Source organism: Syngnathus acus, unplaced genomic scaffold (assembly GCF_901709675.1).
Source record: "Syngnathus acus unplaced genomic scaffold, fSynAcu1.2, whole genome shotgun sequence".
Classification (NCBI taxonomy): Eukaryota; Metazoa; Chordata; class Actinopteri; order Syngnathiformes; family Syngnathidae; genus Syngnathus; species Syngnathus acus.
The window spans coordinates 45926-60000 of NW_023590240.1; positions in this window are offsets into that span (position 1 = coordinate 45926).

Below are 14075 nucleotides of genomic sequence, written 5' to 3' on the forward strand. Positions count from 1 at the left end.
GACTCCTTATGATCTGGGATCTTTTGTTAAGTCTATGGTACCCAAATTCTGGTTAAGAACGAAGCGAAGCGCCGAATGGCAGGGCGCGACAGATCCAACATACATAGATGCCATTGGTGTTCCCAGAGGAGTACCGGATGAGTATAAGCTGGTGAATCAGATAGCAGCTGGTTTTGAATCCGCCCTGTGTTGGTGGTGTACTCTTAACAAAAATGTCGACAGGATCAACTACATCCATTACAACGTGCAGAGGCTTGGAAATTGGACCGAGGCGGGTTTCAAGGCGGTCCACTCCCAACTGGCTGCTACTTCCCTCATGGCTTTCCAGAACCGAATGGCCCTTGACATGCTACTCTCAAAAGAGGGCGGTGTTTGCGCCATGTTCGGTGAGCAATGCTGCACGTTTATTCCAAATAATACTGCCGCTGATGGAAGCCTGTCCCAGGCTCTTGAGGGCCTGAGGACCTTGAATGGGAAAATGAAGGAACACAGTGGAGTGAACACGGAGGTTTGGAACGACTGGCTAAATGTGTTCGGAAAGTACCGTGCCCTGGTTTCCTCGGTCCTAGTCTCCCTTGCCGTTTTTTCTGCTGTTTTGACCTTGTGTGGATGTTGTTGTATTCCGTGTCTCCGGTCTCTAATTAACAGGTTAATTACAACTGCTATCTCTCCAGCAGCTGAGACTTTTCCGTTGCTCCAAGGGGACGACTTTGCGACTGACGAGGGTTGTCGCTCTAGCGATGGCTCCATCTTTGAAGCTCCTGTGGTAAACCTGTCCGATTTGTTTCCCGACTCTGACATTGATTATTAAGGCTCAATCTTCTCCCGAGTGTAAATTTGTTCTTATGAATTGTGATCCTACGGCTGAAAATCTTTTTGAAGTGGCCGCTTTTAGGTGATGAAATGGTCTCTGAGAACTTATGATACACAGGAGGGAATTGTTAGAAAAATGTATATATATGTTATCATGCGTTCTCTAATCAATGCTTTACCGCAGTATTACTGCAATATATGCTTGCTGTTTGGCCTTGCTGTTTTTATGATGTACCACAGAAGAGAAAAGTTACGGCTGGGTCAGGAGAGAGGTTACAGCTGGGTCAGGCAGGACCAGCTGACAACTCAGCAAAAAGAAGACATCTACCGAGACAGTTCCTTTCTAACAAAGACCACTTTGTTAAACAACATGCCTCATTGCTGTCTTGCACCTCAGATGAACCTACAAGTGACCATCATTGTCAGGGTTTTCCAAACTATCTTAATCGTAGGATTATGTCGGAATGTATGTATCCAGTAATAAATAACCTAGCTTGTCCCATTCTACACAATGTCGTAAAGCATCCCTTGCTATGTTTTGACTAGAGGTCAAAGGTTTTCTTCTCTATCCAGGCCACTCAAATTCCTCTTTCCACATGTTCTTATCAGTATGTAAACACCTAGTGATTTCTTCCTTACGAGGCAAAGCCCACACGCGTTCCCCCTCCCCTTTTAGGGGCTTTTGCCTCACAAATGTGGGTAGGGCAAATCCAAATAAAAAGAGCGGGAGTGTACACAGATATTTAGTGTAGTGAGATTGTTGTGAAGCTATCTGTACTGCACTCCTCGCGAGAAAACACTTAATATTCTGTCTCACTTGTGGTTTGTTTGCTGTTGCTCTTCTCTTGAAATTTGTTCGGTCAGCGAAAAAACCTAACATAAGCTTTCACAGACGTCCCGCCAGCCGGTCCGCGGGCCAATTAGGGTCCCATAAGTGACCGGGCGCGGTCTCTAACTCAGGCCCGGCAGGAGTGCTCGGAGGGCGGATAGGCATTCACGGACGTCCCGCCGGTCGGTCCGCGGGCCAATTAGGGTCCCGTAAGTGACCTGGCTTGGTCTCTAAGTCACGCCCGGCAGGAGTGCTCGGAGGGCGAATAAGCTTTCACGGACGTCCCGCCAGACGGTCCGCGGGCCAATTAGGGTCCCATAAGTGACCGGGCGCGGTCTCTAACTCAGGCCCGGCAGGAGAGCTCGGAGGGCGGATAGGCATTCACGGATGTCCCGCCGGCCGGTCCGCGGGCCAATTAGGGTCCCGTAAGTGACCGGGCGCGGTCTCTTACTCAAGCCCGGCAGGAGTGCTCGGAGGGCGGATAGGCATTCACGGACGTCCCGCAGGCCGGTCCGCGGGCCAATTAGGGTCCCGTAAGTGACCGGGCGCGGTCTCTAACTCACGCCCGGCAGGAGTGCTCGGAGGGCGGATAGGCTTTCACGGAACCCCCGCCGGCCGGTCCGCGGGCCAATTAGGGTTTCATAAAGTACCGTGCGCGGCCGCTAACCCACGCCCGGCAGGAGCGCTCGGAGGGCGGATAGGCTTTCACGGAGCCCCCGCCGGCCGGTCCGCGGGCCAAATAGGGTCCCGTAAGTGACCAGGCGCAGCCGCTAACCCACGCCCGGCAAGAGCGCTCGGAAGGCGGATAGGCTTTCACGGAAGCGCCGCCAGCCGGTCCGCGGGCCAAATAGGTTCCATAAGGGACCGGGCGCGGACGCTAAACCACGCACTCAACTCGGCACTCTGAAGAACCCAAGAGCGCTTTTTACTAGAAAACGTGCTCAGCTCGTCGAGAAAATGCACTCTAAGCAATACAATTAAAAATGCTCATAAAACATAAACCAAACGTTGCAGGTGGTCATTTCTTCATGCGCAGTGATAAACTCGGCACTCTGAAGCACCCAAGAGCGCTTTTTACTTTGCCAACCTAACCAGAGTGACGGGAGAGGCACCATCCAGAAAACGTGCTCAGCTCGTCGAGAAAATGCGATTTAAGCAATAAAACTAAAAATGCTTATAAAACATAAACCAAACGTTGCAGGTGGTCATTTCTGCATGCGCAGTGATAAACTGGGCACTCTGAAGCCCCCAAGAGCACTTTTTACTATGCCAACCTAACCAGAGTGACGGGAGAGTCACCATCCAGAAAACGTGCTCAGCTCGTCGAGAAAATGCGATTTAAGCAATAAAACTAAAAATGCTTATAAAACATAAACCAAACGTTGCAGGTGGTCATTTCTTCATGCGCAGTGATAAACTCGGCACTCTGAAGCCCCCAAGAGCGCTTTTTACTATGCCAACCTAAGCCGAGTGACGGGAGAGGCACCATCCAGAAAACGTGCTCAGCTCGTCGAGAAAATGCGATCTAAGCAATAAAATTAAAAATGCTTATAAAACATAAACCAAACGTTGCAGGTGGTCATTTCTGCATGCGCAGTGATAAACTCGGCACTCTGAAGCACCCAAGAGCGCTTTTTACTAGAAAACGTGCTCAGCTCGTCGAGAAAATGCGCTCTAAGCAATACAATTAAAAATGCTTATAAAACATAAACCAAACGTTGCAGGTGGTCATTTCTTCATGCGCAGTGATAAACTCGGCACTCTGAAGCACCCAAGAGCACTTTTTAATTTGCCAACCTAACCAGAGTGAATGGAGAGGCACCATCCAGAAAACGTGCTCAGCTCGTCGAGAAAATGCGATTTAAGCAATAAAACTAAAAATGCTTATAAAACATAAACCAAACGTTGCAGGTTGTCATTTCTGCATGCGCAGTGATAAACTCGGCACTCTGAAGCACCCAAGAGCGCTTTTAACTAGAAAACGTGCTCAGCTCGTCGAGAAAATGCGCTCTAAGCAATACAATTAAAAATGCTCATAAAACATAAACCAAACGTTGCAGGTGGTCATTTCTTCATGTGCAGTGATAAACTCGGCACTCTGAAGCACCCAAGAGCGCTTTTTACTTTGCCAACCTAACCAGAGTGACGGGAGAGGCACCATCCAGAAAACGTGCTCAGCTCGTCGAGAAAATGCGATTTAAGCAATAAAACTAAAAATGCTTATAAAACATAAACCAAACGTTGCAGGTGGTCATTTCTGCATGCGCAGTGATAAACTGGGCACTCTGAAGCCCCCAAGAGCACTTTTTACTATGCCAACCTAACCAGAGTGACGGGAGAGGCACCATCCAGAAAACGTGCTCAGCTCGTCGAGAAAATGCGATTTAAGCAATAAAACTAAAAATGCTTATAAAACATAAACCAAACGTTGCAGGTGGTCATTTCTTCATGCGCAGTGATAAACTCGGCACTCTGAAGCCCCCAAGAGCGCTTTTTACTATGCCAACCTAACCAGAGTGACGTGAGGCGACCGGGCGCGGACGCTAACTCACGCCCGGCAAGAGCGCTCGGAAGGCGGATAAGCTTTCACGGAAGCACCGCCAGCCGGTCCGCGGGCCAAATAGGGTTCCATAAGGGACCGGGCGCGGACGCTAACCCACGAACGGCATGAGAGCTCGGAAGGCGAATAGGCTTTCACGAAAGACCCGCAAGCAGGTCCGCGGGCCAAATAGGGTCCCATAAGTGACCGCGCGCGGTCTCTAACTCAAGCCCGGCAGGAGTGCTCGGAGGGCGGATAGGCTTTCACGGAAGACCCGCCGGCCGGTCCGCGGGCCAAATAGGGTCCCATAAAATACCGGGCGCGGTCTCTAACTCACGCCCGGCAGGAGTGCTCGGAGGGCGAATAGGCTTTCACGGAATACCCGCCGGCTGGTCCGCGGGCTAAATAGGGTCCCATAATTGACCGGGCGGGGTCTCTAAGTCACGACCGGCAGGAGTGCTCGGAGGGCGGATAAGCTTTCACGGACGTCCCGCCAGCAGGTCCGCGGGCCAAATAGGGTCCCATAAGTGACCGGGCGCGGTCTCTAAGTCACGCCCGGCAGGAGTGCTCGGAGGGCGGATAAGCTTTCAGGGACGTCCCGCCAGCAGGTCCGTGGGCCAAATAGGGTCCCATAAGTGACCGGGCGCGGTCTCTAACTCAGGCCCGGCAGGAGTCCTCGGAGGGCGGATAGGCATTCACGGACGTCCCGCCGGTCGGTCCGCGGGCCAATTAGGGTCCCGTAAGTGACCGGGCTTGGTCTCTAAGTCACGCCCGGCAGGAGTGCTCGGAGGGCGGATAAGCTTTCACGGACGTCCCGCCAGCCGGTCCGCGGGCCAATTAGGGTCCCATAAGTGACCGGGCGCGGTCTCTAACTCAGGCCCGGCAGGAGTGCTCGGAGGGCGGATAGGCATTCACGGACGTCCCGCCGGTCGGTCCGCGGGCCAATTAGGGTCCCGTAAGTGACCTGGCTTGGTCTCTAAGTCACGCCCGGCAGGAGTGCTCGGAGGGCGAATAAGCTTTCACGGACGTCCCGCCAGACGGTCCGCGGGCCAATTAGGGTCCCATAAGTGACCGGGCGCGGTCTCTAACTCAGGCCCGGCAGGAGAGCTCGGAGGGCGGATAGGCATTCACGGACGTCCCGCCGGCCGGTCCGCGGGCCAATTAGGGTCCCGTAATTGACCGGGCGCGGTCTCTTACTCAAGCCCGGCAGGAGTGCTCGGAGGGCGGATAGGCATTCACGGACGTCCCGCAGGCCGGTCCGCGGGCCAATTAGGGTCCCGTAAGTGACCGGGCGCGGTCTCTAACTCACGCCCGGCAGGAGTGCTCAGAGGGCGGATAGGCTTTCACGGAACCCCCGCCGGCCGGTCCGCGGGCCAATTAGGGTTTCATAAAGTACCGTGCGCGGCCGCTAACCCACGCCCGGCAGGAGCGCTCGGAGGGCGGACAGGCTTTCACGGAGGTACCGCAGGCCAGTCCGCGGGCCAATTAGGGTCCCATAAAGTACCGTGCGCGGCCGCTAACCCACGCCCGGCAGGAGCGCTCGGAGGGCGGATAGGCTTTCACGGAGCCCCCGCCGGCCGGTCCGCGGGCCAAATAGGGTCCCGTAAGTGACCGGGCGCGGCCGCTAACCCACGCCCGGCAAGAGCGCTCGGAAGGCGGATAGGCTTTCACGGAAGCGCCGCCAGCCGGTCCGCGGGCCAAATAGGTTCCATAAGGGACCGGGCGCGGACGCTAAACCACGCACTCAACTCGGCACTCTGAAGAACCCAAGAGCGCTTTTTACTAGAAAACGTGCTCAGCTCGTCGAGAAAATGCACTCTAAGCAATACAATTAAAAATGCTTATAAAACATAAACCAAACGTTGCAGGTGGTCATTTCTTCATGGGCAGTGATAAACTCGGCACTCTGAAGCACCCAAGAGCGCTTTTTACTTTGCCAACCTAACCAGAGTGACGGGAGAGGCACCATCCAGAAAACGTGCTCAGCTCGTCGAGAAAATGCGATTTATGCAATAAAATTAAAAATGCTTATAAAACATAAACCAAACGTTGCAGGTGGTCATTTCTTCATGCGCAGTGATAAACTCGGCACTCTGAAGCACCCAAGAGCGCTTTTAACTAGAAAACGTGCTCAGCTCGTCGAGAAAATGCGCTCTAAGCAATACAATTAAAAATGCTCATAAAACATAAACCAAACGTTGCAGGTGGTCATTTCTTCATGTGCAGTGATAAACTCGGCACTCTGAAGTACCCAAGAGCGCTTTTTACTTTGCCAACCTAACCAGAGTGACGGGAGAGGCACCATCCAGAAAACGTGCTCAGCTCGTCGAGAAAATGCGATTTAAGCAATACAATTAAAAATGCTTATAAAACATAAACCAAACGTTGCAGGTGGTCATTTCTTCATGCGCAGTGATAAACTCGGCACTCTCAAGCCCCCAAGAGCGCTTTTTACTATGCCAACCTAACCAGAGTGACGTGAGGCGACCGGGCGCGGACGCTAACTCACGCCCGGCAAGAGCGCTCGGAAGGCGGATGAGCTTTCACGGAATCCCCGCCAGCTGGTCCGCGGGCCAAATAGGGTTCCATAAGGGACCGGGCGCGGACGCTAACCCACGCCCGGCATGAGAGCTCGGAAGGCGAATAGGCTTTCACGAAAGACCCGCAGGCCGGTCCGCGGGCCAAATAGGGTCCCATAAGTGACCGGGCGCGGTCTCTAACTCACGCCCGGCAGGAGTGCTCGGAGGGCGGATAGGCATTCACGGAGGTCCCGCCAGCCGGTCCGCGGGCCAAATAGGGTCCCATAAGTGACCGCGCGCGGTCTCTAACTCAAGCCCGGCAGGAGTGCTCGGAGGGCGGATAGGCTTTCACGGAAGACCCGCCGGCCGGTCCGCGGGCCAAATAGGGTCCCATAAATTACCGGGCGCGGTCTCTAACTCACGCCCGGCAGGAGTGCTCGGAGGGCGGATAGGCTTTCACGGAACCCCCGCCGGCCGGTCCGCGGGCCAATTAGGGTTTCATAAAGTACCGTGCGCGGCCGCTAACCCACGCCCGGCAGGAGCGCTCGGAGGGCGGACAGGCTTTCACGGAGGTACCGCAGGCCAGTCCGCGGGCCGATTAGGGTCCCATAAATTACCGTGCGCGGCCGCTAACCCACGCCCGGCAGGAGCGCTCGGAGGGCGGATAGGCTTTCACGGAGCCCCCGCCGGCCGGTCCGCGGGCCAAATAGGGTCCCGTAAGTGACCGGGCGCGGCCGCTAACCCACGCCCGGCAAGAGCGCTCGGAAGGCGGATAGGCTTTCACGGATGCGCCGCCAGCCGGTCCGCGGGCCAAATAGGTTCCATAAGGGACCGGGCGCGGACGCTAAACCACGCACTCAACTCGGCACTCTGAAGAACCCAAGAGCGCTTTTTACTAGAAAACGTGCTCAGCTCGTCGAGAAAATGCGATTTAAGCAATAAAACTAAAAATGCTTATAAAACATAAACCAAACGTTGCAGGTGGTCATTTCTGCATGCGCAGTGATAAACTGGGCACTCTGAAGCCCCCAAGAGCACTTTTTACTATGCCAACCTAACCAGAGTGACGGGAGAGGCACCATCCAGAAAACGTGCTCAGCTCGTCGAGAAAATGCGATTTAAGCAATAAAACTAAAAATGATTATAAAACATAAACCAAACGTTGCAGGTGGTCATTTCTTCATGCGCAGTGATAAACTCGGCACTCTCAAGCCCCCAAGAGCGCTTTTTACTATGCCAACCTAACCAGAGTGACGTGAGGCGACCGGGCGCGGACGCTAACTCACGCACGGCAAGAGCGCTCGGAAGGCGGATAAGCTTTCACGGAAGCCACGCCAGCTGGTCCGCGGGCCAAATAGGGTTCCATAAGGGACCGGGCGCGGACGCTAACCCACGCCCGGCATGAGAGCTCGGAAGGCGAATAGGCTTTCACGAAAGACCCGCAGGCCGGTCCGCGGGCCAAATAGGGTCCCATAAGTGACCGGGCGCGGTCTCTAACTCACGCCCGGCAGGAGTGCTCGGAGGGCGGATAGGCATTCACGGACGTCCCGCCAGCTGGTCCGCGGGCCAAATAGGGTCCCATAAGTGACCGCGCGCGGTCTCTAACTCAAGCCCGGCAGGAGTGCTCGGAGGGCGGATAGGCTTTCACGGAAGACCCGCCGGCCGGTCCGCGGGCCAAATAGGGTCCCATAAATTACCGGGCGCGGTCTCTAACTCACGCCCGGCAGGAGTGCTCGGAGGGCGAATAGGCTTTCACGGAATACCCGCCGACTGGTCCGCGGGCCAAATAGGGTCCCATAAGTGACCGGGCGCGGTCTCTAAGTCACGACCGGCAGGAGTGCTCGGAGGGCGGATAAGCTTTCACGGACGACCCGCCAGCAGGTCCGCGGGCCAAATAGGGTCCCATAAGTGACCGGGCGCGGTCTCTAAGTCACGCCCGGCAGGAGTGCTCGGAGGGCGGATAAGCTTTCACGGACGTCCCGCCAGCAGGTCCGTGGGCCAAATAGGGTCCCATAAGTGACCGGGCGCGGTCTCTAACTCAGGCCCGGCAGGAGTGCTCGGAGGGCGGATAGGCATTCACGGACGTCCCGCCAGTCGGTCCGTGAGCCAATTAGGGTCCCGTAAGTCACCGGGCGCGGTCTCTAAGTCACGCCCGGCAGGAGTGCTCGGAGGGCGGATAAGCTTTCACGGACGTCCCGCCAGCCGGTCCGCGGGCCAATTAGGGTCCCATAAGTGACCGGGCGCGGTCTCTAACTCAGGCCCGGCAGGAGTGCTCGGAGGGCGGATAGGCATTCACGGATGTCCCGCCGGTTGGTCCGCGGGCCAATTAGGGTCCCGTAAGTGACCGGGCTTGGTCTCTAAGTCACGCCCGGCAGGAGTGCTCGGAGGGCGAATAAGCTTTCACGGACGTCCCGCAGGCCGGTCCGCGGGCCAATTAGGGTCCCGTAAGTGACCGGGCGCGGTCTCTAACTCACGCCCGGCAGGAGTGCTCGGAGGGCGGATAGGCTTTCACGGAACCCCCGCCGGCCGGTCCGCGGGCCAATTAGGGTTTCATAAAGTACCGTGCGCGGCCGCTAACCCACGCCCGGCAGGAGCGCTCGGAGGGCGGACAGGCTTTCACGGAGGTACCGCAGGCCAGTCCGTGGGCCAATTAGGGTCCCATAAAGTACCGTGCGCGGCCGCTAACCCACGCCCGGCAGGAGCGCTCGGAGGGCGGATAGGCTTTCACGGAGCCCCCGCCGGCCGGTCCGCGGGCCAAATAGGGTCCCGTAAGTGACCGGGCGCGGCTGCTAACCCACGCCCGGCAAGAGCGCTCGGAAGGCGGATAGGCTTTCACGGATGCGCCGCCAGCCGGTCCGCGGGCCAAATAGGTTCCATAAGGGACCGGGCGCGGACGCTAAACCACGCACTCAACTCGGCACTCTGAAGAACCCAAGAGCGCTTTTTACTAGAAAACGTGCTCAGCTCGTCGAGAAAATGCACTCTAAGCAATACAATTAAAAATGCTTATAAAACATAAACCAAACGTTGCAGGTGGTCATTTCTTCATGCGCAGTGATAAACTCGGCACTCTGAAGCACCCAAGAGCGCTTTTTACTTTGCCAACCTAACCAGAGTGACGGGAGAGGCACCATCCAGAAAACGTGCTCAGCTCGTCGAGAAAATGCGATCTAAGCAATAAAATTAAAAATGCTTATAAAACATAAACCAAACGTTGCAGGTGGTCATTTCTGCATGCGCAGTGATAAACTCGGCACTCTGAAGCACCCAAGAGCGCTTTTTACTAGAAAATGTGCTCAGCTCGTCGAGAAAATGCGCTCTAAGCAATACAATTAAAAATGCTTATAAAACATAAACCAAACGTTGCAGGTGGTCATTTCTTCATGCGCAGTGATAAACTCGGCACTCTGAAGCACCCAAGAGCACTTTTTAATTTGCCAACCTAACCAGGGTGAATGGAGAGGCACCATCCAGAAAACGTGCTCAGCTCGTCGAGAAAATGCGATTTAAGCAATAAAACTAAAAATGCTTATAAAACATAAACCAAACGTTGCAGGTGGTCATTTCTGCATGCGCAGTGATAAACTCGGCACTCTGAAGCACCCAAGAGCGCTTTTAACTAGAAAACGTGCTCAGCTCGTCGAGAAAATGCGCTCTAAGCAATACAATTAAAAATGCTCATAAAACATAAACCAAACGTTGCAGGTGGTCATTTCTTCATGTGCAGTGATAAACTCGGCACTCTGAAGCACCCAAGAGCGCTTTTTACTTTGCCAACCTAACCAGAGTGACGGGAGAGTCACCATCCAGAAAACGTGCTCAGCTCGTCGAGAAAATGCGATTTAAGCAATAAAACTAAAAATGCTTATAAAACATAAACCAAACGTTGCAGGTGGTCATTTCTGCATGCGCAGTGATAAACTGGGCACTCTGAAGCCCCCAAGAGCAATTTTTACTATGCCAACCTAACCAGAGTGACGGGAGAGGCACCATCCAGAAAACGTGCTCAGCTTGTCGAGAAAATGCGATTTAAGCAATAAAACTAAAAATGCTTATAAAACATAAACCAAACGTTGCAGGTGGTCATTTCTTCATGCGCAGTGATAAACTCGGCACTCTGAAGCCCCCAAGAGCGCTTTTTACTATGCCAACCTAACCAGAGTGACGTGAGGCGACCGGGCGCGGACGCTAACTCACGCCCGGCAAGAGCGCTCGGAAGGCGGATAAGCTTTCACGGAAGCTCCGCCAGCCGGTCCGCGGGCCAAATAGGGTTCCATAAGGGACCGGGCGCGGACGCTAACCCACGACCGGCATGAGAGCTCGGAAGGCGAATAGGCTTTCACGAAAGACCCGCAAGCAGGTCCGCGGGCCAAATAGGGTCCCATAAGTGACCGGGCGCGGTCTCTAACTCACGCCCGGATGGAGTGCTCGGAGGGCGGATAGGCATTCACGGACGTCCCGCCAGCCGGTCCGCGGGCCAAATAGGGTCCCATAAGTGTCCGCGCGCGGTCTCTAACTCAAGCCCGGCAGGAGTGCTCGGAGGGCGGATAGGCTTTCACGGAAGACCCGCCGGCCGGTCAGCGGGCCAAATAGGGTCCCATAAAATACCGGGCGCGGTCTCTAACTCACGCCCGGCAGGAGTGCTCAGAGGGCGGATAGGCTTTCACGGAATACCCGCCGGCTGGTCCGCGGGCTAAATAGGGTCCCATATGTGACCGGGCGCGGTCTCTAAGTCATGACCGGCAGGAGTGCTCGGAGGGCGTATAAGCATTCACGGACGTCCCGCTAGCAGTTGTTAAAGACTGCTGAAGCATTACAAAGTTGGTGGAGTGTGGGACAAAAGGGATGGAAGTGTGTTTGGGTGCTGGGGCGGACATATCTGAGGAGTTTTGATAAAAGAGGGAATAATAAGGCTGCTTATTGACACTGAAATGGGGATAAAAAACAAAATACATAGATATGGACAGTGAAGATGCACTAATAATAACAAATCATACAACAGCGTGATCAGAAACTTTGCAAAGTGGAAATTGATCGATAGAAATTAAATTTATCAAAACGACAGAATTTAATTACACATCAATTGCGACTGATTTATAGGATGCATATTTGAGTTTGAAAGGGCGAGGGGCCATAAGAAAGTTGGAATTTTGGATAGTCAGCAAAATAGTAATACATGGCACTACTTAATTAAAAAAGGATACAGTAGGGTTTTAAATAACGAATACAGTGACATGACCCTTGCGACAATTGATTTAAATGGCAATTTATCATAGGCACTTGGGGTTAGGATTAACAATCCATCCATCCATCCATCCATCCATCCATCCATCCATCCATCCATTACTGGTGCGGCTTGTCCTTACGAGGGTCACGGAGGATTAACAATAATAATTAGAAATTAGAAGGAAAAAAGGAAATATTGCAAAATCTTACCGCAATGTTGAAAGTGAAAATGTGAAATTTTAATCTAGAAAGTGAAAGAAGGTGAATTGGAGGAATTATGTGGAAGAAAATGAGAAATATTGAATGTGCCATGAAGAATGAATGGTGAAGTATTGGCTTAAAATTTGTAAATTTCTCGAAAACCGTAAATATTTAGAATATTTGGCATGAATATTTGGAATGTGTTAAAAGTGGAATGAAGTGAATCAGATGAATTCGTAGAAGTAGTTAAGCTAAAAAAAAAAGGAATAAATAAATAAAAAGAGGCAGAAGAATGCAGAAGAAGTTGAATAATAATAAAGTCAAGGCAAGTCAAGTTTATTTATATAGCCCACAAGCAAGTTTCAAAGGGCTTCAAATGTACAAAGATTGGCAATTTAAAGTACAGGAACAATAAGTTTGAGGGCCACAATGATGATCATGACAGCAAAAATATTTTTAATTGGTTTTGATAGGTACAAAGGGGGAACGTGGAAGAAGGTTTTCAAAATTTGTGACGTAGCGTGACTCCATTATCAAGATTAAGCATTTTTTTTAATTTTAAGAATTGGCATCAACAAAAATGAGAACGATAATCTTCAAGGTGATAGCGTAAGTGGCAGGAGGAAGCTGTGTATATTGTTTTTAAACATTATTTTTGGTATCATTATTTTTTAGGAGGGTCAGTTATGCTTGTGAGGAGATGAATGAAGGAACAAGGTAACAGTAAAAGGGAGTGCTCTATAAATTGTTGGTTCTTTGCCAGAGATAGTTATTTGGAGGGATGAATTTAAACTGAAAGCAAAATGGAACTGTTTAGTGGAAGAAATATGGGAAGGTGGAAATATTGAAGTTACAGCTCAACACAAAGTGTCAAATAGTCTAAGTGTGAGATGTGAGCAAACTAAATGAGGAGTTAAATCATGTTCCAGCATTATGCATATTGGCAAACAATGAGAGGACAGGAGACCAGACAATTAGATATTAACTTTGGATTTAAAATAAAAAAGGGAAATTTTAATTGAGGAGAAAATTTTGTGTAGGGAGGATTCTTTTTACAATTTAATATTGTATGTTTTTATGTGTGTGTTGTGGAATGACAGTTTGTTTGTAATGGTGTATGAATGTCAAGTCTGTGATTGTGGTGTGGTATTTGTGTATTGTGAATGGTTAACATGATTCAAAGTTGGGGTGATGTGATCACAGCAGAGGATAACATTCCTCTCACCTGAAAAATATAAAGATACTACAGATTTGAAAAAGCACGATTGATCAGGACTAATTTTGGATTAAATATGGGTTTAGGATTACTCAAGGGCACCATCGACAACAAAACAGTGCGATGGAGAAGGCCCATTTCAGTAATATGGTCAGACAAGACAGAACTAGTATCGAACATCAAGACTCTGGACGATTTGACGTGTGACGACTTTGAGCTCACCCGACAGGGTGACGGACTAGGTGGACAGTGACCAAATGTTTGACGTTTGAGCTTGCTTGCGACAAGAGCACGCTCTGTTTTGTTTTTCTGTGTGACTTGATTTTTATTTTTTTTGCAGCAACAGCCACCAGCCAAGGAGCGGATTGCGCACTGCTTGCGTAACTTGTTTTCGTTCTTGCAGGTTGTCGATTGCGTTCGTGGAAAATTTGTGTTGAATTTACAAGAATATGTTAACCCTTGCCCTTTTGGTTTTTATGATGAACTTGTTGATGACATGGTTTTCAGGACATGATCCGCAGGCGCCAGGATTCATTTTATCACTGTTTTTATTTTGATATTTGATGCCTGTTTTTGTGTGTACAAATGTCCGCTGCCAGCAGGGCTATAAGCTCACTGACAGGAGTGCGATGATTTTTGTTTGTATTGCCGAGTGTGTGGTGGACAGTCAAGTTTTAAGGACTTGGAATGACGGTCCCGGGGCCCAGATGGGAGCTTCCGCGGGCCTGACTA